Consider the following 21,049-nt stretch of genomic DNA (forward strand, 5'->3'; position numbering starts at 1 on the left):
GGATTATTCTTTATTTTTTTAAAAGAGCTTTTATAAGCTGGACGACTGGGGGGTGGGTGGTCTCGCTCGCCCTTCCGCTTCACAGCAACGCAACCCAGCCCGGGTTTGTGAAGAAGCACCATCCGCACCCAAGACCCTAGGACGGGGACGCTTTCCCACGCCCCAACACGTGTCCTCTAAGCCAGCGTTTCCCAACCTTAGGAACTTGAAGATGCGTGGACTTCAACTCCCAGAATTCCCCAGCCAGCGTAGCTGGCTGGGGAATTCTGGGAGTTGAAGTCCACGCATCTTCAAGTTCCTAAGGTTGGGAAACGCTGCGGTAAAGGCTGGAAGCCTGGCGGAAGAAAAAAAAAAAAGGAGGCGGAAGCCCGGCGGGCGGCCACGTGACGCAGGCGCCGTGCGAGCCTGGTTGGGAGGTCACGTGCCAGAGCGCTCAGCTGACCCGCCCGGGCGGCCTTTCTTCTCGCCTCGAGGCCGCGCGAGGCAAGAGCCATGGCGCGGGTCACGTGACGAGGGCCTCCTTTTTTTTTTCCTCCTCCTCCTCCTTCTCCTCCTCCTCCCCCTCCCGGGAAAGGCTTCAGGCGAGCCCCGCCCCTTCCCCCTCCCCCTCTCTCTTCTGGCCCTCGCCCCGTGACCGGCCCTCCCCCCTCCCTCCCGGCCCCGCCCCTCCCCGCGGAGCGGCTCCGGAAATGGTCGTGCTGGGCTCCGCTGCGGCTGCGTCGGGCCTGGCTCCCCGGACTCGAGGCGACTGAAAGGTAACCGCGCGGGTAGGCCGCGGCGGGAGCCGGGTGGGGTGGGGGGGCGGCGGGGCGGGGACCAGACAGGCCCCGCCCCCTCCCCCCCCGCCGGGCTCTTCTCTTCTTCTCCCGCACCGCTTCGGCCGCCATTGCTCCCTCCCTCCCTCACCTGCGAGGCCTGGCCTCGGCACCACGTGGGAGCCCAGGCCGGAGGCCCTGCCCGGGACAGAGGCCGCGTGGAAGGGAGCCCAGGCCGAGCCTCCCCCCCCCACCCCACCGCTCCCATTTTGTCTCCCTCCGCCGCCCTGGCTAGATGGCCGGCTTCCCATCGCCCGCTCGCCCGGCCGGCCCGAGAGCCAGCGGCTTGCCTCTCCCCCAACGTGCTCCTGGGGCTGAGGAGGGTGTCCTCCTGGGAATGGGTCCGCCTCGGTCCCCCGTGTTAAAAGTGTCGTGAGAACGCGGCCTTTGGCGCCCGAGTTAAGAGTTTACAGCCCCCCCATTCCTCCTCCCAAGCCGGCGTTGGCCTATAAAGTCACCGGCTGGCTGAGTCGAAGACATCTGGAGGGGGCTGAGGAGGGTGTCCTCCTGGGAATGGGTCCGCCTCGGTCCCCCGTGTTAAAAAGTGTCGTCAGAACGCGGCCTTGGCGCCCGAGTTAAGAGTTTACAGCACCCCTCAATTCCCCCTCCCAAGCCGGCGTTGGCCTATAAAGTCACCGGCTGGCTGAGTCGAAGACATCTGGAGGGGGCTGAGGAGGGTGTCCTCCTGGGAATGGGTCCGCCTCCGTCCCCCGTGTTAAAAAGTGTCGTCAGAACGCGGCCTTTGGCGCCCGAGTTAAGAGTTTACAGCCCCCCCATTCCTCCTCCCAAGCCAGCCCCCCCATTCCTCCTCCCAAGTGACTATAAAGTCACCGGCTGGCTGAGTCGAAGACATCCGGAGGAGGCTGGCTGTGGCTCTGGAGGCCTGGCTCGGCCTCCTCTCTCGCCCTTTGGCTTCCCTGGACTGTGAACTCTCAAACCTCTTGGCTGTCACCGAGACTCAACTCTGGAGTCAGGGCACCCCCCCTCTCCCTCCCTTGCTAAGGATTAATAAATTTAATGTAATAATAATAATAATAAAAAATACATTAAATGGAGCAGGGGTCTTCAAACTTGGCCCTTTTATGACTTGTGGACTTCAACTTCCAGAATTCCTCAGCCAGCACGCCTGGCTGAGGAATTCTGGGAGTTGAAGTCCACAAGTCATAAAAGGGCCAAGTTTGAAGACCCCTGAAATGGAGGATTTATTGGCCTCAGGGACTCTTGGGAAACGTGTTAAAAAACGCTGCCCTTCCCTCTTTTCGGTAAATTTAGCTTTTGGTTTTTAACCTTTCCGCCTTTGAGGAATGCTGAGATTCTCCTTCTCTCTCCTCTGCGAGCCAGAAATGATGGCATATTAAAACCTGGTTTGCCTAGTTATCTATGGCAAGTTGTCTTCGTTAGCTGGCCTTTTTTTTCCTTCTGCGCTGTTTCGTCATTTGAAGCTTGAGCTTGGCAGACAAGTGTGCCCTCAGCAATGGGGTATTACTGAGATCAAGATCTGTTCTCGCATTGCTTCTTTTTGGAAAAACGGTTGAGCCTTAATTTGACTGCTATGCCCTGTTCACTGCCCTGAGTCCTTCGGGAGAAGGGCGGTATACAAATATAATAAACTTAAACTTTCCCTGCCGACTGCCTACCGTAACTGGTAGCTGTGCCCTCTCAGGCAGTACCAACCAAAGCCTTTTCTCTAGGGAGTCTCCATTCTTGATGTATGTATTGGTATCCTGCCTTAATTTTTACAAATAACTCCTCTTCCCCTCCAACAACTACTCAGTGAGGTGAATTGGGCTGAGAAAGAATGACTGGGCCAAAGTCACCCAGCTAGCTTTCATGGCTAAGGCAGGACTTGAATTCGGTCTCTCACTTTCTAGCCTGGCGGCTTAAATCACTAGACCAAACTGGGTCTTGCCTCTCTTCTTACCCTTTTGCTGCTGGGTTAAGTCCAAAGGCCTACTCTTGTGTATAACCAAATTGAGCAATAATTGGAAATAATTTTGCACTGGTGAAGTACTGTACAAATGATTAATGAATCTATATACAGAACATCCAGTTCTGCAGCTGGCTTTTCCCTGCAAACATCCAGGGGTGGTGGTGGAAATCCCTCCCACTCTTGAATCGTGGCTTGTTGAAGGCATAAAATTCGGTTTCCTGAACTATTGCACCTGAAACCATGAGCCTTGCTCTTGGACCCGGAATCCCATTATTTGGACTCCCATCAATTTTGTCATATCTGTAGTGTCTTAACATGTTGTGTCTTCATGAACTGAGATCGTGTAAACACAAAGGTTGTGAGCTCTCTTGCCTTTGAGCAGCAAAGCTACCATCTGTGTAATAATAGTTCTAGTATGTTTAAAGATGTTTGAAGTAAAACCAGCTGCTTGTATAACACATTATATTCTTAGACAAAACCTCTTTCTCCACCTATTCCTCTCCTGCATGATCTTGTTCTTGTCCCCTCCCGCCTTATCTGTAGGACCCAGAATCTAAGGCACACACTATCTAGGATGTATTTTTTTTTTAATTTTAATTCCATTTATATCCCGCCCTTCTCCGAAGACTCAGGGCGGCTTACAAGCTTAGCATTTGCCATGTTTTGCACAAAATTTGGAGTGCCTGAGCCTTCAGCCAGTTGTTAAAACAGTACTGGTAATATTTGTAGGATGGGACTTAGTCTATAAATTTGAGTAAAAGCAGCCTGCAATCTGATTCATTTCTCAGGCACTATCTATGAGACAAATTACTGTAGTTGTTATTGTCACATTTAATGTCTCTGAATTTATAGCAGCACGAGATTTGGCTTTTTTAAAAGTGACTTATGTATCATCCTAACTTAAAATGTGAATTTCATATAAAAAGAGGATTGGTTTGATTTCACAAATTGCACTGTTCTTTTGGTGTGTTTCTAAGCCATTAAATGAGGGATATAATTTTTTTGGAGGAGGGAGAGAATGTTTTCACTTAAATGAAAAATTTCTGTTTGCAATTTCAGATCTCTCATTCTCTTCCTTCCTGGACTGCACAGATCTCAAAAAGCTATATCAAATCATATCAAATGACGGTGGCGATGATAAAATATCTTCAAGTTGTTTCCAAGAAAACTACAGGTAGTTCTTGATGTATGACCATACGTGTAATAACCATTCAAAATTACTCTGGTGCCGAAAAAATTGACTTATGACCAGTCCTTACACTTATGACCATTGCAGCATCCCCACAGTCATGGGATCAAATTTTTTTTCACTTGACAGTTGTCAAGACTGGTATTCACAATGGTTGTATCATCCCAGGGTCAGGTGGTCACAATTTCCAATCTTCCCAAAGGGCTTTCAGCAAGCAGAGACACTGGAGGATACCACCTTTGCTTAAGGATTGCAAGATTTGCTTAACAAACGTGGTGGTTCGCTTAACAATCTTGGCAAAATAGATTGTAAAATTGGACACGATTCTTGTCTTAACAGCCCCGTTGCTTAGCCATGCAAGGTCCGGGGCCAATTGTGGTCATAAGTTGAGGACTACTTATATTTCTCTATAAAATCAGAAGATCACCTGATTCCAAGCTCACATACAGAAAGGTTTCCAAGAAGTAAAGATGCTTATAGAATTTCATTGTTGAGGTTTATTTTCAAATAGAGAAATACTATTTTGGAAAATGAGTTCCAACATAATTGTTTTTTAAAGAACAAGATTTTATAGGTATTTTTAGTTCTTGCAAGCCCTTCCCCATGTTATAAGTTGAAGTGTGATCTCCGATTTCCGATGTATCTTCTGGTACTTCAATCCAGGATCTGCCCTCTTTTCTTCAGTCGGTAAATCTGACTTTAAACCTGATGACCTTAGACGTGGCTCCCAAACATCTTGCTTGTCACCAAGTTGAGCAGGTTTCATGTTTCATGAAGGCTTGTGCCTTTTATTAAAATGTGGCCAGACTCCTGTTCATTTGCCAGGTTGAGCAAGTTTCTTGTAAAGCTGGGAGGGTTTTTCCTCTGCAATTAAATGTGTACTACCGATGTACAAATACTAGGAAATAATCCCATTCTCTAAAGGTGAACATCCAAAGAGGCATTTGTTCCCTCCCGCCTTTGCCTTTTGTAAGTTTGGCAGCCCACTAACTTTCTTTGTGTAAACTTAATGTCACTCAAAAAGATACTTTGCTGAGCACAAGTGAACTCAGGCTAATCATTGTCTCATCTGGCACCCCCTTGTTGTATCTGGCAATTCCTGTAAACACCCCCTCCTCAACATTGCCATTTTTAAAAATTCTGTGCCTTCTTGGGTTTGCATTTCCAGCGCTGGCCTGTACATGTAGTCCTTGACTTAACGACCATAATTGAGTCTAAAATTTCTGTTGCTAAGTAAGATGTTAGGTTTTGTCCCGTTTTACAACCTTTCTTGCCACAGTGAGGTGAATCACTGCAGTTAAGTTAGTAACGTGGTTATTAAGCAGTCAACATAGAAGCCAGTAACACCAGACAGGTCGCAAAATACGATTACATGACCCTCCACACTGAAACTCGTACATTTATGCGGGTTGCCAACTGTCTGAATTTTGATCATGTGACCATGGGGGGGGGTGCTGCAAACAGCCATCTGAAAAATGGTCCTAAGTAGAACGGCCACTAAACCAAACTGTTGTAAGTCAAGGACTACCTGTATGTCAGAAATCCTTCCCCAGCATGTTCTATTTATGGAATTCTGAGTTTATTATCCCAGTTTAATTTTCATTTTTTTCTCAGGGGAGATATAGAATATTGGAGTCTTGCGCCCCCAGTTCACCCTCCCATCAGGAAAGGAGGGTAAAAATACATATTTTGAATCGTGAATCAAGTCTGAGCGCTCCCAACCTCACGCCCTCCCGATTGTGCTAAGAGCATGCCTTCTATCTGCCCCAGATAGAAGTTTGTAAGTTGAGGACTATCTATAGTATCTTTGGATATATTTTTACTACTGCAATAGTAAAAAAAGGTAGCTAACATCTATTATCTATGTGTGGATGAGGCAGTCCTCAAGTTATAACAGCTGAGCCCAAAATTTGCTGTTAAGTTGGAAATTGGTTAGGTGAATTTTGCCCCACTGTACATCTGTCTTGCCACGTTTGTTAAGTGAATCACTGCAGCTGTTAACTTAGCACGCTGGTTAAGTGAAATGAATGAATCCGGCTTCCCCAATCGGCTTTGCTTGTCGGAAGGTCGCAAAAAGGGGGATGGCTCGGGGACAGCGCAGCCCTCATAAAATGCGAGTCCATCGACAAGCATCACTGGATGGCAGGGATGCTGCAGGTGGTCACGAAGGGTGAAAAATGAAGTCACTTTCCCGCCCTCCCTCCCAGTGCCATTGTTAACTTGGACCGGTCACTAAATGAACTGCTGTAAGTTGAGGACAACCGGTAAGCGTGTGCTCCAGTTCCTTGGAAAAGGAGGGCATCCTACGGGTTAGGATAGCCTTTGTTGGACACGTGTGTGTGTGTGTGTGTGTGTGTGAGAGAGAGAGAGAGAGAGAGAGAGAGAGAGAGAGAGAGAGAGAGAGAGAGAGAGAGAGAGAGTGTAGCTCTTCCTTAGAGGTCTTCAAACTCGGCCCTTTTATGACTCATGGACTTCAACTCCCAGAATTCCTCAGCCAGGCACACTGGCTGAGGAATTCTGGGAATTGAAGTCCACGAGTCATAAAAGGGCCGAGAGTTTGAAGACCCCTGCTCTTCCTACTTGCAAAGAGCCTTCTGCCACCTCCGTTTCCCCACTTCGTGGGTTCCTAGGGGGGGGCTTAGATATTTTATATATTTATTAATTCGCTTTATATACCGCCCTATTCCCCCGAAGGACTCAGGGTGGGCGGTTGACAGGGCAGAATTTAAAAACAAAACAAAACACAATACAATATACAATTAAAATAACATAAGATACCCTCTTCGCCCCACTTAAGTTGGGGAGGGGGGGCGATGGAAGAGACGCTGCTGCGGCTCGTGGGAAGGCGGGGATCCCCTTCCCCCCTCCCCCTGACCTCTCCCTCCCCACCTCCCCCTCCCTCCCCCCTCCCCCTCCCCCTCCCTCTCCCTCTCCCCACCTCCCCCTCCCTCCCCACCTCCCCTCCCCCTCCCCCCTCCCCCTCCCCCCTCCCTCTCCCCACCTCCCCCTCCCTCCCCACCTCCCCTCCCTCCCCCCCTCCCCCTCCCCCCCTCCCCCCAGCCCGGAGCCTCCTTTTCCTTCCCGGCCAGGGCGCAGCTTGGGGAAACGGACCCGCTTTGCGGCCGGTGCCTTGGCTGGAAGCGGCGTCAGGCCTCCTTTCCTTTCCTTCCCCCCCCCCCTCCTCCTGGCTAGGCCCAAAGCCCGCCGGCCCCACGTGCTCTCCTCCCTCTCTTCCTGCCTGCCTGCCTGCCTCCCTCCCTCGCCTTGCCCGAGGCCGTGGCGGGGTTTGGCCTTGGCGCGGCTCCTCCTCCTCCTCGCCCCTCCCCTCGCTCGCTCGCTCGCTCGCTGGCTGCCGCCGCTGCCGCCACCGCGCCGCTCCTCGGCTCGGCGTCCGCCTTCCTGCGATCCGGCCGGCCCCACGTGCTTCAGGGCTGAAATCGGTAAGGCGGCTCGGTAGGATCGGCTGGATTGGGGGGTAGGGGTGCTGGTGGGGGGGGGTTGAGGGGGAAGGGAGGAGAACCCGGCCGGGCTCGGCCCGCCTCCTGGCTTTCTCTGCGCCGAGGCTCTTCTTGCCGCCGCCGCCGCGTGGGCCTGGCGATCGCCTGCCTCCTTCCCTTCTGGGGCCGCCCGGCTTGGGGACACGTGTCCTTGGATCGAGCGGATCCGGCCTGCTTTTCCGGCCAGCCGGGCCGGCCGGCTAGCCAGCCGGGTCGGTGCTAGGTAAAAGGGAGCGAGAGGCGGCCCCGAGGAAGAGGAGGAGGAGCGGGGGGGGGTCTTGGGTCGGGGGTCTTGGGTCCCCCTTCGCTCCCACGTGCTCTCCGCGGGAGGGGTCGAGCTTTTCTGCTCGGCGGGGCGCCCGGATTTGGGGGTTCTGGCAGGGGTGGGGGGGTGGGGAGAAACCTTTGGCAGAGGAGGGAATTATTAGTGCAGGTTCGAGTCCCACCAAGGCTCAAGGTTGACTCAGCCTTCCATCCTCCTTCCGAGGTAGGTAAAACGAGGAGCCAGATTGTTGGGGGGGCAATTAAGCTGACTTTGTAATAATGCCACATTGGGGGGGCCTAATAAGCGGGCATATCCATCGAATGAAGGCTATTTCTAAGAAACATTGATTTGTGCTTTAAATTGTGAGCCGCCCTGAGTCTTCGGAGAAGGGCGGGATATAAATGGGATTTTTTAAAAAAGTGTTAAGACCTGGCTGCGGGGCTATTAGTTCCCTCTTGGAGGCTGCCCCCCCTCCCCAAAACAGGCCTGCCCAACCTTTTTTTTTTTCTTCTCTCCAGCTGCCTTTGCGCCCCCCCCTTCCCTTTCCCAAGAGGGGCTCTTAGGGGAAGCCTCTCTCCCTTTGTAAAGAGGTGTAAAGGATAAATAAGCCTTGGCATCTTGCCTGGCTGCTCCTCCTCTGGATCCTTTTGATTTGGTGGGTCTCCCAATTTTTGGGGGTGGGTGGTTGGGAGGAACGGGGTGGCTCCTTGCCTCTGCTGCCTTCCACCATATGTTTGCAGGGAAGGAGGAGGCTCTGCTGGTATCTTAACCTGGTTTTCCCGGTCTTCCCTCTTGGAATGTCTGCCTTGGCTTTTGACAGGTGTTTGTGTCAACAGACAGTGGGAGCTGGGCGCCTGCAGTTAAGACTCTCTTTAATTTTTCTTCCGAGCCTGGTTGACTGCCACGGAGGTGGGATCTTATAGGGAAGGAAAGGGAACTTGCCGTGTGGAGCAACTCCGATTCTCCTTAACGGGGGAAGGAAGACATTTTGAACCTCTCCACGTTTCCTGGTTTGGGGGAATTCGGCCTTTTAAGGGAAGCCGGGTTCCCGGAAAAGTTGGTAACTTAAACAGATCGCATTTTGTCCTAGCCAGCTCTTTTTTCTAGGCTACTCCTGTGATGGGCAGAACCTACATTTATTTTAATAAAGAGTGTATCAGATTAGTAGAAGGAAGAGCAGTGCGGTAATCGAGTTTTCTCTAGCAAGGCAGGTCGTGCTGAGGGAATACAGTGGTTCCCCTTTATAACTCTGGAGACATGGGTGTGTGCCTCAAAAGAAGGGCTGGGGAAATATTTGAAATTCCTAAGCTACAGGATAAAGACATTTAGGAACGAGCCCTGGATAGGGATGGAAGGAGTCACTTTATGTAAAAAAAAAACAGTTACCTGCTTTCCGTCCCTGTTCGGTAGCCGGTAAAGTCCTGGCAAATAGGTTTTGAAAACAAGCTAGAGGGTGATGGTAGCTTATTTTGACTCTTGAATTACTAAAAAATATCATTTATAAGGTGCTTCCCATTGTATTTCTCGGGCCACATTTTTCAAGTAGTTCCTTTGGGAATTACTTCCCTTAGCAGGGAAAGTTATGACCACAGTTGAGTCCAAAATGTATGTTGTTAAGTGAGAAATTTGTTAAGTGAGTTTTGCCCCATTTTATGATTTTTCTTGCCACATTTGAATCATTGCAGTTGAATTAGTGACATGGCTAAGTGAATCTGGCTTTCCCCATTGACTTTGCTTGTCAGAAAGTTACAAAGCAGGGGATCACATGACCCCCCCCCCCAGGATGCTGCAGCCGTCATCAGTGTGAGTCAGTTGTCCAGCATCCGAATGTAAATCACATGACCACGGGGATGCTGCAACGGTTATAACTGCAAAACAATCATAAATCACTTTTTACGGTGCCACTGTGAGCACTTTGGTGCCATTGTAACTTCGATCGGTCACTAAGCAAACAGTTGTAAGCTGAGGACTTTGGATAAAGGAGAACGTTTTTTAGCTCAGGGTTGAAATGAGGGGTCCTTGGTGCTGTCTGACCTTGGTTGTTTCCTTGCAGCCAAAGGTGGTTTTCTTAATGGCCTTCTTCCCCCCCCCCCCCACTTTGAGTAGTCCTGTCTGCTGCCTAAAGAATTCAGGATCCTCTTGAGTATCAACAATGGGTTGTGTTTCTAGCATTGACGTTTAAAGTTACAAGAATACAAGATCAAGGGATAGACGGGGGGGGGAGTCGTTTGCCTGTGAGACGGGCTGCATGTAAATTTAATAAATAAAAATAAACAGTGAAGGTCCTAGTTAAAAATCTCACCTCTCCCAGTATCTCGTGATTAGTGATTTGTGCTGGGGGGGGGGGCAATCTGGCCACCCCCATCTGTGCAGTCTGGAATTCCACGAAGGGAGAAAAAGGACGACTGCAAGTAAGTTGCTTGATAAACCACTATGGGTCCCTGTTCTGAAATGGGAACAGAATAGGGTTAACTTGTGTTTCATTTCTTTCTTTTTTTAAAAAAATGCTTCGATTAAATGTGCAGAAAGGGTCCCGTTATCAATACGAAGTATCGCTGTTTTCATGAAGCGGCTCTGGGATTGTGGCTTCTCCAGGGCTTGTGAAAAGTTGAGTTTGTGACCCAGCTGGAATCTAGCCCAAGGCCTTTCAGGATACAAGGACATCACCCTGTTGCATCTTGCCACAGTAGTTGCCTTTCACCCCGCGGTCACAGACGCTGATTTAATATCTGGGAAATTACATGTGCCCACTTTACCATGTCATTTACTTATTGCCTGGGTATTGTATACTTTCTCTGAGAATCAAGGCACCAGGCATAACTTTACCCTTACAACAACAACAACAACAGTGTGGGAGAGTAGCCTGGCCCAGGGTCCTCTAGTGATTTTGTGACTCCCATGTGAGGACCTGAACTATGATCCAAATCCATCGGGTTAAACCTCTCTGCTACACCGACTACACTGGGCCCAAGTGGTGTTCAAGATACACATCTCCATGTGTTCAATGCAAAAAGTTTATAGAATCCATACTTATCTTCGTTGACAGAGTAAGTGTGTTGTTCTTCATGTGCAAAAATGTGTGCATAGTTTTCTGTTTAGAAACAGGGCCAGCTATTTTTAGTTTCTAATCATATAGTATGTTTCTAATCATATAGTATGTTTCTAATCATATAGCTGCCTGAGGAATTCTGGGAGTTGAAGTCCGCAAGTCATAAAAGGGTCAGGTTTGAAGACCCCCTGATCTAGATAAACGATATACAGGTAGTCCTCTGCTTATAACCTCTCATTTAGTGACTTTTCGAAGTTACAACAGCACTGGAAAAAAACGACTTGTGGCCGTTTCTCACACTTAACGACCATTGCAGCATCTGATGAAAAATCGGACACTTGGCGACTGGCATGCACAGGCAGTCCTCGACTTACAACAGTTCGCTCGCTTAGTGACCGTTCAAAGCTACAATGGCAGTGAAAAAAGTGACGTGGATGTTTTTCACACGACCATTACAGCATCCCCATGAGCATGTGACTTATGTTCTGAGGCTTGACAGCTGATTCACATTTATGACAGTTGCCGTGTCCCAGGGTCACAACGATCCCCTTTTTGCGACTTTCTGACAAGTACAGTACTACTGACAAACTAACCGTATTACTAATTTTAACACCTGCAGTGATCCGCTTAACCAGCGTGGCAGGAAAAGTCATAAAACGGGGTAAAGCTCACTTAACGAATTTCTTACTTAGCAACATAGATTTTGCGCTCAGTTACGGCCGTAAATTGAGGACTACCTATACTTAGGACAGTCGCAGTGTCTCAGGGTCACATAATCACACTTTTTGCCACCTGATAAGCAAAGTCAAAGGGATGCGGTGGCTCAGTGGGTTAGGACGCTGAGCTTGTCGATCAGAAGGTCGGCAGTTTGGCGGGTCGAATCCCGAGTGCCGCGTAGCAGAGTGAGCGCCTGTTACTCGTCCCAGCTTCTGCCAACCTAGCAGTTCGAAAGCACGTAAAAATGCAAGTAGAAAAATAGGGACCACTACGGTGGGAAGGTAACAGCGTTCCGTGCGCCTTTGGCATCTAGTCATGCTGGCCACATGACCACGGAGACGTCCTCAGACAAGCGCTGGCTCTTCGGCTTTGAAACGGAGATGAGCGCCGGCCCCTAGAGTCAGAAACGACTAGCACGCGTGTGCGGGGGAACCTTTACCTTTTTACCTTAAGCAAAGTCAATGGGGAAGCCAGATCCCCTTAACGACCGTGTTACTAATTTAACAGCTGAAGCGATTCACTTAAGAACTGTGGCAAGAAAGGTCATAAACTGGGGCAAAACTCTAATGGGGCAAAACCTAGCAATGGAATGCGTTGAGTTCACTTCTGGTCGTACGTTGAGGACTACCTGTCTTTGTTTCTAGGCTTATTCGGTGGAATATTTTATAGTATATTTTATATTTTATCGCCTGTTTTCCTTGGGTTCCTAGTGACTTCCAATCACACAGCCCAAGGAACGGGGTTTTATTTTCGGAGCAGCAGGAAAAAGAACTGAAGCATAGGGAGGAGGTGCAAAATGCTCCCTTTTCCCCTTTCTCAGCCTCCTTACTTTGAAGAAAATCTTGCTGTCCAGGTTTTTAGTAGTTCTTCAGGTGCCTCCTCCAAAAGGGCATTTCAGGAAATGATTTGGCCAGAGGCGAGAGAGAAAGAAATACGTTCTTCCTTTTAATTCTGCTGTGTTGAAATAACTGTCACTGGAGAAGCGCTGTGGACTTACTTATGAATCAGGAAGCCTCTGATAGGAATCTGATTTCAGTCACAGGGCTTTGAGTCCAGCCTACCTATTGGTGGGACGCGGTGGCTCAGTGGGTTAGGACGCTGAGCCTGTCAATCAGAAGTTCGGCAGTTTGGCGGGTCGAATCCCGGAGTGCCACGTAACAGAGTGAGCGCCTGTTACTCGTCCCAGCTTCTGCCAACCTAGCAGTTCGAAAGCACGTAAAAATGCAAGTAGAAAAAGAGGGACCGCTAAATAGGAAAGGTAACAGCGTTCCGTGCGCCTTTGGCGACTAGTCATGCCGGCCACATGACCACGGAGACGTCCTCGGACAAGCGCCGGCTCTTCGGCTTTGAAACGGAGATGAGCGCCGGCCCCTAGAATTGGAAACGACTAGCACGCATGTGCGGGGGAACCTTTACCTTTACCTATTGATTAAAGGTTCCTTTACCAAAGCAGGGCAAATGTCCAGGTAATTTCATTCCTTACGCCGATCGGCAAAGGCACGTCTGCTGGCGTTGCATAAATAAGCAAATGTGGTAGACGTTCTCCTTTAATGTCCCCCCCCAAAATCGGGGTTCACTTATTCACAATATTTATATAGCTGCCCAACTCAAAACAAACATGACTTTAGGCCGTGTAGAAAATCATTAAGCAAAGGAAAAAAAAAACAACGCGAAAGAACAGTACATGCCAGTAAGAGATGAATACAGGCAGTCCTCGACTTATGGCCACAATTGAGTCCAGCATTTCTGTCGCTAAGTGAAACCTTTGTGAAGTGAATTTTGCCCCATTTTGCGAGCTTTCCCTGCCACCGCGCTTAAGCGAATCAAGGCAGTTTAGTTAGTAACAGGGCTGTTAAGGGAATCTGGCCTCCCCATTGACTTTCCTTCTCGGAAGGCCGCAAAAGGTGATCACGTGACCCTAGGGGACACACTGCGACGGTCATAAATATGAGTCGGTTGCCAAGCGGTTCAAATTTGGATCACGGGACCCTGGGGATGTTTGCGGCCGTCGTGAGTGTGGGAAAAAAACCACATCCCTAAGTCATTTTTTTCAGTGCTGTCGTAACTTTGAATGGTCACTAAATGAACCGCTGTAAGTCGAGGACTCCCTGTGGTTAAATGCGGGGAGGGGAATCAGAACTTAAATTGGCTATTTCCTACAAAATGGGAGCACTGCTTATTATAACCCCGGACGTTCTAAAGTCCTGTAGGGTGGGACCCAGTTAGATCTAGGGTGGGAGATGTTTCTGAAGGACAGGAGGTGTCTCCTTGGTCCTCGACTTACGAGTGGTTCCTGCCCATCATGTTCGTAAGTCATGGCTGTAAAAGCAGGCTGCCCATGTGATTTGATGACCTTTTTGTGGAGGCCATTAACCTTCAGCCGATCGTTTGCTTGTGGGGCATTTTTTTTTGCTGAAAATCAGAAGCAAATGCTGCCTTTCTCCAAAAAAAAAGGTGGTGAAGATTGGTCCCACGGCCACAGGGCTCTGCGGTTGGCCATAAAACGCCGGCCACTAGCTGAGCATCTGAGACGCCGTCACATCACTGGGGAGTTGGCTTCGGAGACAGGTTTGTAAGTACCCTTGGGAGGGTCCATCAGAACGTCTGTACAGCCGCAAAGTGATGGTTATGGGGCAAGGGCTACTTGTATGTCCATCCGGTTAGGATGTGCCCGGACAGGTCCTCTTGGGCCAAGGTCATTCCACAAACAATAATTAGCAGATAAGTATTTCTCAGCCTTGATTACTTGTAAGTCAGGGGTCTTCAAACTTGGCCCTTTTGTGGCTTGTGGACTTCCAACTCCCAGTGCCTGGCTGAGGAATTCTGGGAGTTGAAGTCCACAAGTCACAAAAGGGCCAAGTTTGAAGACCCCTGCTTTTAAGGTCTGTGGACTTCCAACTCCCAGAATTCCCCAGCCAGCATGCTAGCTGAGGAATTCTGGGAGTTGAAGTCTACAGGTCTTGGAAGTTGCCAAGGTTGAGAAAATGCCAGGTAGTCCTCGACTTAACGACCACAATTGAGCCCAACATTTCCATTGCTAAGGAAGACAGTTGTTAAGTGAATTTTGCCCCATTTTAGGATCTTTTTGTCACGGTTGTTAAGTGAGTCCGGCTTCCCCATTGACTTCCCTTGTCGGAAGGTCGTCAAAGGGGATCACATGACCCCAGGAGGCTGCACAGATATATGCCAGTGGCCAAGCATCCACATGTGAATCACACTACAATGGGGATTCTGCAATGGTGGCGAGTGTGAAAAAACCCGTCACTTTTTTCAGTGCTGATACAAATTTGAACCATCGCTGAACAAAAGGATTGTAAGGTGTGAACTACCTGTATTTATGACGGCTGCAGTATCTCGGGGTCGTGTGATCACCTTTTGCAACCTGGCAAGCAAACTCAATGGGGATTCACTTAACCACATTAGTAACTTAGCAACTGCAGTGATTCACTTAACAAATGTGGCCAGAAAGGTCATAAAATGGGACAAAACTCATAACAATTATCTTACTTAGCGGAAATCTTGGGCTCAATTGTGGTCGTAAGTCAAGGACAACCTACACTCAGTGAGGGAGACTGGAGCTTAATCTTCACTGCAGGCTCCTGAATAAACTCCAAGAAAGAGTCTTGTATACATACCGCCTGCATTTTCACGAGGGACTAAACCAGGGGTGGGGAACCTTGGCTGTTTTATGACTTGTGGACTTCAACTCCCAGAATTCCTCAGCCAGCCACATTTTAATGTGGTATCTTGTGGGAATCTAGTCCATGGGGTCAGACTGTGTGTTGTTTCAACCCAGAAAATTGAGATAATTGCGTATGTTGTGGTTTGCCAAACCCTCCATAAAGGCATTGTGCAATCAGGTCATAGAATGTCTTCTATTTTAACCACTTAAATCAGGGGTCTTCATACTTGGCTCTTTTATGACTTGTGGACTCCCAACTCCCAGAATTCCTCAGCCACGCACGCTGGCTGAGGAATTCTGGGAGTTGAAGTCTACAAGTCATAAAAGGGCCAAGTTTGAAGACCCCTGACTTAAATGAATCTTTGTGGGGTGGGGAGAGAGAGAGAAAGAGCAGATAAGCCATGGCCCAAAATCACCCATCCAACTTTCATGCCTAAGGGAGGTCTAGGACTCACAATCTCTTTCTAGGCCAGCACCTTAAAACCACTATACAAAACTGCCTCTCCAGTGTTCGTAGCTACTTGACAATGTATCTACGCAGTACTTTTTTCATTAATATAGAATTTGTACTTTTATTTGTAGCTGCCACATTTTCCCTCCCTTTTAAATGACATTTAATTTTTGTCTTCTTATAGTCTATACTTTCCCCCCAGTACTAGAAATAACTTTCACTGGGGTGAAAATAGCCTCCTTATAAGCCTTTTGAGTGTACGTGTATCTGCCTAAACTTGGTGGCACCTATATTCATCTGGCTGCCATGTATATATTTATCCAACTCTAAATTATAGGGAATAAACCTTATTACTTAGTAAAGTGTATTGACTGTTTTCTCTAATGTAAACAGTCTTGTAAAGGTTTTTTTTAATCCTAAAATAGCAGAAGGACGCATTTAAATAACATTGGTAAGTTTCTTAAAACTTGTACAATATTTTATTGTCTGGATGTTGAGTCATGGCAACAGGATTTGGAGAATCAAATCTGGCTCGGTCACTAAAGTCTTCTCAGCTTTGGGACTCGTGCTGGAGCCCCCAGAAGAGGATCTCAAAACTGAAGAAGCTATTTGGAGAAGCAGCAAAACATTTCAATCCAAAAAGAAAAAAGGCCAGTTGCCGTGACACAACTTCCAGACAGCTCTGTCTGGATGACTTGAGAGTCTTCATGGACATACAATATTTATTGTTTTGTTAAATGTCTATCCTGCCCCTTCCTTCAAGAGCTCAAGGTCATGCACATAATACAGGCAGTCCTACACTTGTGACAACAATTGAGCCCAAAGTTTATGTTGCTAAGTGAGACATTGGTTAAGTGAATTTTGCCCCATGTTATGACAGTTCTTGCCTCAGCTGTTAAGTGAACCACTGCAGTTGGTCGTTAATAGCTTCCCCACTGACTTTGCTTGTCAGAAAGTTGCAAAAGGTGATCACGTGACCCCCAGGACACTACAACTGTCACAAATGCATGCCAGTGGCCAAGTGTCCCAAATTTTGATCACATGACCATAGGGATGCTGCAATGGTTGTAAGTTGGAAAAAACAGTCATTTTTTTCAGGGCCGATGGAGGACAATTCATTCAGCAACCTTTTGAAATTACGATGGCGCTGAATAAATGGTGCTTATGACTGGACCTTGGAGTTAACGGCTATCCTAGTGTCCAACTTTCTCTGCAGGCTTCCCCAGAAAGTCAGTGGGAAAGCCAGCAGGGAAACATCACAAGTTACTGGGATAATCTGCTTCCCTCACCCAACCTCTTGAAATCTCTCTGTACTTGGCCCACACTGAACAGTAGTGCAGCTGTCCCTCACAAACTCTTCTCAACCTCTCCAGTGGCTTTTTGCACACTTCACACACACTTGGGTTGTCCCAAAGCCGCTTTTTCAAAAGGCAGCTGGACTTTTTATTTTCCCTTGAAAACGTTTCGCTTCTCATCCAAGAAGCTTCTTCAGAACGTCTTGAAGGAAAAACAAAAGTTGCCTTTTGAAAGAAAGTGCCTTTGGGATACTTATATAACACTTAACGAGAAAAGAAATGTCTTTTGTCTCAATGCATTTTACAGTCTTAAATTGGTGCTGTGCTGGCATGAAGCAGATGAGATAGGGAAAACGGAAAATGGATAGATAAAAGGGAAGAAATGTAAGCAAAATGGTTCACACAATTTTGGATTTCCCAGGTTTCTGGTGAGTTAAGTAACACGTTTCATGGACGTTTTCCTTCCGAATTGCATGAATAATCATAGAAGCAAAAGTGGTTGGATCAGAGAATCCTGTAGGAAGCTCTCATAAGCCCTATTGTTGAAAAACAAAAGTGCGATTCCTGTTTTGTGAGTTCTTCGGCAGCTCGCATTCATTGTCAGCGGTTTTGCAAATAGGGAATTTTAGAGCAATAAGATTGCGCTCTGGCAAATGCAAATCCTGCAATTGTTTTGAATTACACAACCTTATTTCATAAAAGTAGACCGTGCCTTAGCCCTATTGACCACTTCTGATTTAAATCGGCTCTGTAACTGACCTGCTTGGCTGGATAATTGAGTTACAGTCCTGACATATTTATTCCAACTGACCGCAGAGTGAATTTAATCAGGTGCCTACAGAACCTGGGCAGGTGCGCTGGTGTGACAACAAGCCTGTAATCGGCCTCCGAAAGTCCTCTGGTTATAGCCTCAAGATGATTTATGACCGGCACCTGCCTTGTGCTCCTTCTTAAATGTCTTCTATTCTTTTCTTTTTTTTGTCTGGTGTTCAGCCCTGATGGGCCAGGATTTTAACTTTATACACAGGTAGTCCTCAACTTATGACCTCAGTTGAGCCCAACATTTTTTTTGGTCAAGTGAGTTTTGCCCCATTTTACGACCTTTCTTGCCACAGTTATTAACGAATCGGAGCAGTCGTTAAATTAGTAACAGGGTTGTTAAGTGAATCGCGTTTCCCTCATTGACTTCTTCTGACCAGAAAGTTGCAAAAAGCGATTACATGACCCCGGGACACCGCGACCGTCATAAAATATAAGTCTGCTGCTAAGTGTCTGGATTTCGATCACGTGACCACGGGGAATGTGGCGATGGTCGTAAGTGTAAAAAATGGTCATACCTCCCTGCCATTGTAACCTTAAACGGTCACTAAATGAATTGTTGTCAATGGTTAGCCCCATTGGTAGCAATAGCACTTAGACTTCTGTACCGCTTCACAGTGCTTTCAAGCCTTCTCTAAAGCGCTTTATGGAGTCGGCATACTGCCCCCCAACCACCTGGGTCCTCATTTAACGACCTCGGAAGGATGGAAGGCTGAGTCAAGCTTGAGCCAGTGAGAATCGAACTGTCGAACTGCTGGCAGCCGGCAGTCAGCAGAATTAAGCCTGGAGCACTGCATTTTAACCACTGTGCCGCCACGGCTCTTAGTAGTCGTATTTAAGCCTCGGGGCATCATCCTACCTTGGTAACTTGGAAGACCTGCGGACTTCAACTCCCAGAATTCCTCTGCCAGGAGATCCAGACTCCATTCTAGCTGATGAGCATTGGCTGTTCTTAGGCCCGGATTGTGGTGGGTGGTTGCTTGCTTGCTTGATTAATGCCAGCCATTGCTGCAGGCCCGGTTTGCAATATTACGCTTGATCACGAAAGCCTTGCTCTGACAACCGCTCGGGCGATCCCGCTTGTCTGTCTGCATACATGGGCATTTGCTTCCCCGCTTCTTCCATTCAGGTGGCCCCTCTCACGCTTCTAAAGCGTGATGTTTTCGGAGAACATTTTTGCAGTTCAGGAGGGCTGGTGCTTGTCTTGTGTGCGGTACCCCAGCAATCCTCCCAGTGGCCCTGAAAAGGGCTGTCAACGTTTTTATTTTTTTATTTTAATTCCATTTATATCCCGCCCTTCTCCGAAGACTCAGGGCGGCTTACAAGCTTAGCGTTATTTGTTTCTGCACAACGTATCGGGGGGGGGGAGAGGAACGGCTCTTAATCAAACCAGGCGGTGTAGGCTGGTAATTCAGGATGCGAGCTACGCGCTCTGGTCCTTCCGATGTCGATGGTTACCTGAAAGAGAGAGAGAGAGAGAGCTGCTGAAAGAGGTTTGGTGTTGCCTTTGAAACCAACCATGGTCGCCCTGTCTGGAGGATTATGGGAGCCGAAATTTAATACACAGCTAGGGAGCACCTATTTGCCCCAGCTGATCATCGCTCACTTTCCGTCTTCTCTTGGTCTCCTTGATGTACGTAGCCCTCGGAGCACCAGGGTTTGGCCTTGGAGCACGTGGCACATGTGCCGAAGACCCTGGCTTGTGGTGTGCTGACTCCGTCTCCTCCTCCTCCCCTGCTTTCGCAGGATTTAACCTTCAAGTGTTTGCTTAATGGGCCGGCCTGACTAATCGCGTTGTGTCAGAAGACCTTGAGTAGCTGAAGTCTTGGACCAGCGTGAATCTAACCACAGTCAGCCGGTCGCCTTTCCTGGCAAGCAGCTGTTGGGGGTTTCTGCCGCTTTCTCTCCCTCAATAGGGCCAATCAAGGACCATTTGGGACAAGGCTGGAGTGGGCTTGCTCTAAGGAATAAATAGCTGCTTGGGAAATAGGCTGGGTACCATTGTTGGCTACAGTGGCATTGATGCATTATCAACACATTTCAGCTGTTCCCTTTGCTTGGGATAATGCAGGGGTAGGCAACCTTGGCTCTTTTATGACTCGTGGACTTCAACTCCCAGAATTCCTGAGGCAACCTTGGCTCTTTTATGACTCGTGGACTTCAACTCCCAGAATTCCTGAGCCAGCATGGCCCTGCTTGGCAACCTCTCCCTTTCCCCTCAGCGCGGCTGGCTCAGGAATTTTGGGAGTTGAAGTCCATGAGTTATAAAAGAGTCAAGGTTGCCTACCTCCCTGGGGTAGTGGATAGTTCCTTCTGACTTCCTCCATATGTTTTTCTAAGTTAAATGATGGGTTTATTATACCTTTAAACGTAGTCACTATTCTACCTCCCTCTGTCCTCTTCGCAGTTTGGGCTCCTTGGATTTGGGATACCTTAGCAGTCGATTGTGAGTCTCTGTCCATTTAGGGATTCTTCAAGACCTTCCCTATTCCAGTTATCTCCAGATCCCCATCCCAATTGCCTCCACTTACCACCAAGTGCAGGAATTCTAGGAACCGAAGACCTAAGGCAGGGGTCTTCAAACCTGGCCCCTTTATGACTTGTGGACCTCAACTCCCAGAATTCCTCGGCCAGGCACGAATTCTGAGAGTTGAGGTCCACAAGTCATAAAAACGCCAACTTTGAAGACCCCTGACCTAATGTGTCTGAGAGGAGAGCTGTTTTGGCATCGTGGATATGAAAAGTCTTCCCCTCCTAACACCGTTCCCAGAGGCTTAAGCAACATCGATACAGACCAGGGGTTTCCAAACTTGGCAGACTTGTGAACTTCAACTTCCTGCTGGCTGAGGAATTCTGGGAACTGACGTCCCCAAGTCTTAAACCTGCCCCTGATATAAACGTAAGGGTAACGAAAGGGTCCTCTCCAGATGATCGGGAGCTCCCACAGTTCCTTGTCACTGATACCTTGCCAAGCACCAATAAATGGGGGATCCAGAAGATTGGAGAGCTAAACGTTGGAACTCAGAAGGTGGTCCTTTCTCTCCTACCAAGTTCTGCCTCTTGCCCTCCCCAGTTTGCCTATGGCTCTTCTCCCAGAGATGCCCAACTTTGCTATGGGATGCATTCTGGGTGCGATCCGAGTTCCAAGTAAGCGGCTGAGATTTTTGTTTGTCCTCTGGAATGAAGAGGTGTCTAGGTGAGCGCCCACGTTTGGAGGGTCATTCTGTACTCCCACTGGGAGAAGACTCTCTGGTTGGGACGACTGGGGTAGTAGCAGATAGCATCCTAGTCCCGGTCCCCTCTCAGGTGGATTGTGCAGGAGGCAAAGATGTATTTTTAA

General features: G+C 48.4%; 1 protein-coding gene across 5 annotated transcripts in view; it reads left to right on the plus strand.

Annotated features, from left to right (window-relative positions):
- Window positions 1-651: 651 nt before the first annotated feature.
- The window catches only part of EIF4G1 (eukaryotic translation initiation factor 4 gamma 1), a 134,622-nt gene continuing 114,224 nt past the window's right edge, over window positions 652-21,049 (plus strand). For 3 of the 5 annotated variants that reach the window (XM_083363862.1, XM_083363865.1, XM_083363866.1), the window contains exons 1-2: window positions 652-755; window positions 3,805-3,919. The gene's annotated coding sequence lies outside the window, so the exon portion shown is untranslated. Of the gene's footprint in view, window positions 756-3,804; window positions 3,920-7,306; window positions 7,375-21,049 lie in introns of those variants that run through there. The other 2 variants (XM_083363864.1, XM_083363863.1) reach the window with 2 other exon arrangements.

This window comes from Vipera ursinii, assembly GCF_947247035.1.
Source record: "Vipera ursinii genome assembly, chromosome: 5".
NCBI classification, from domain to species: domain Eukaryota; kingdom Metazoa; phylum Chordata; class Lepidosauria; order Squamata; family Viperidae; genus Vipera; species Vipera ursinii.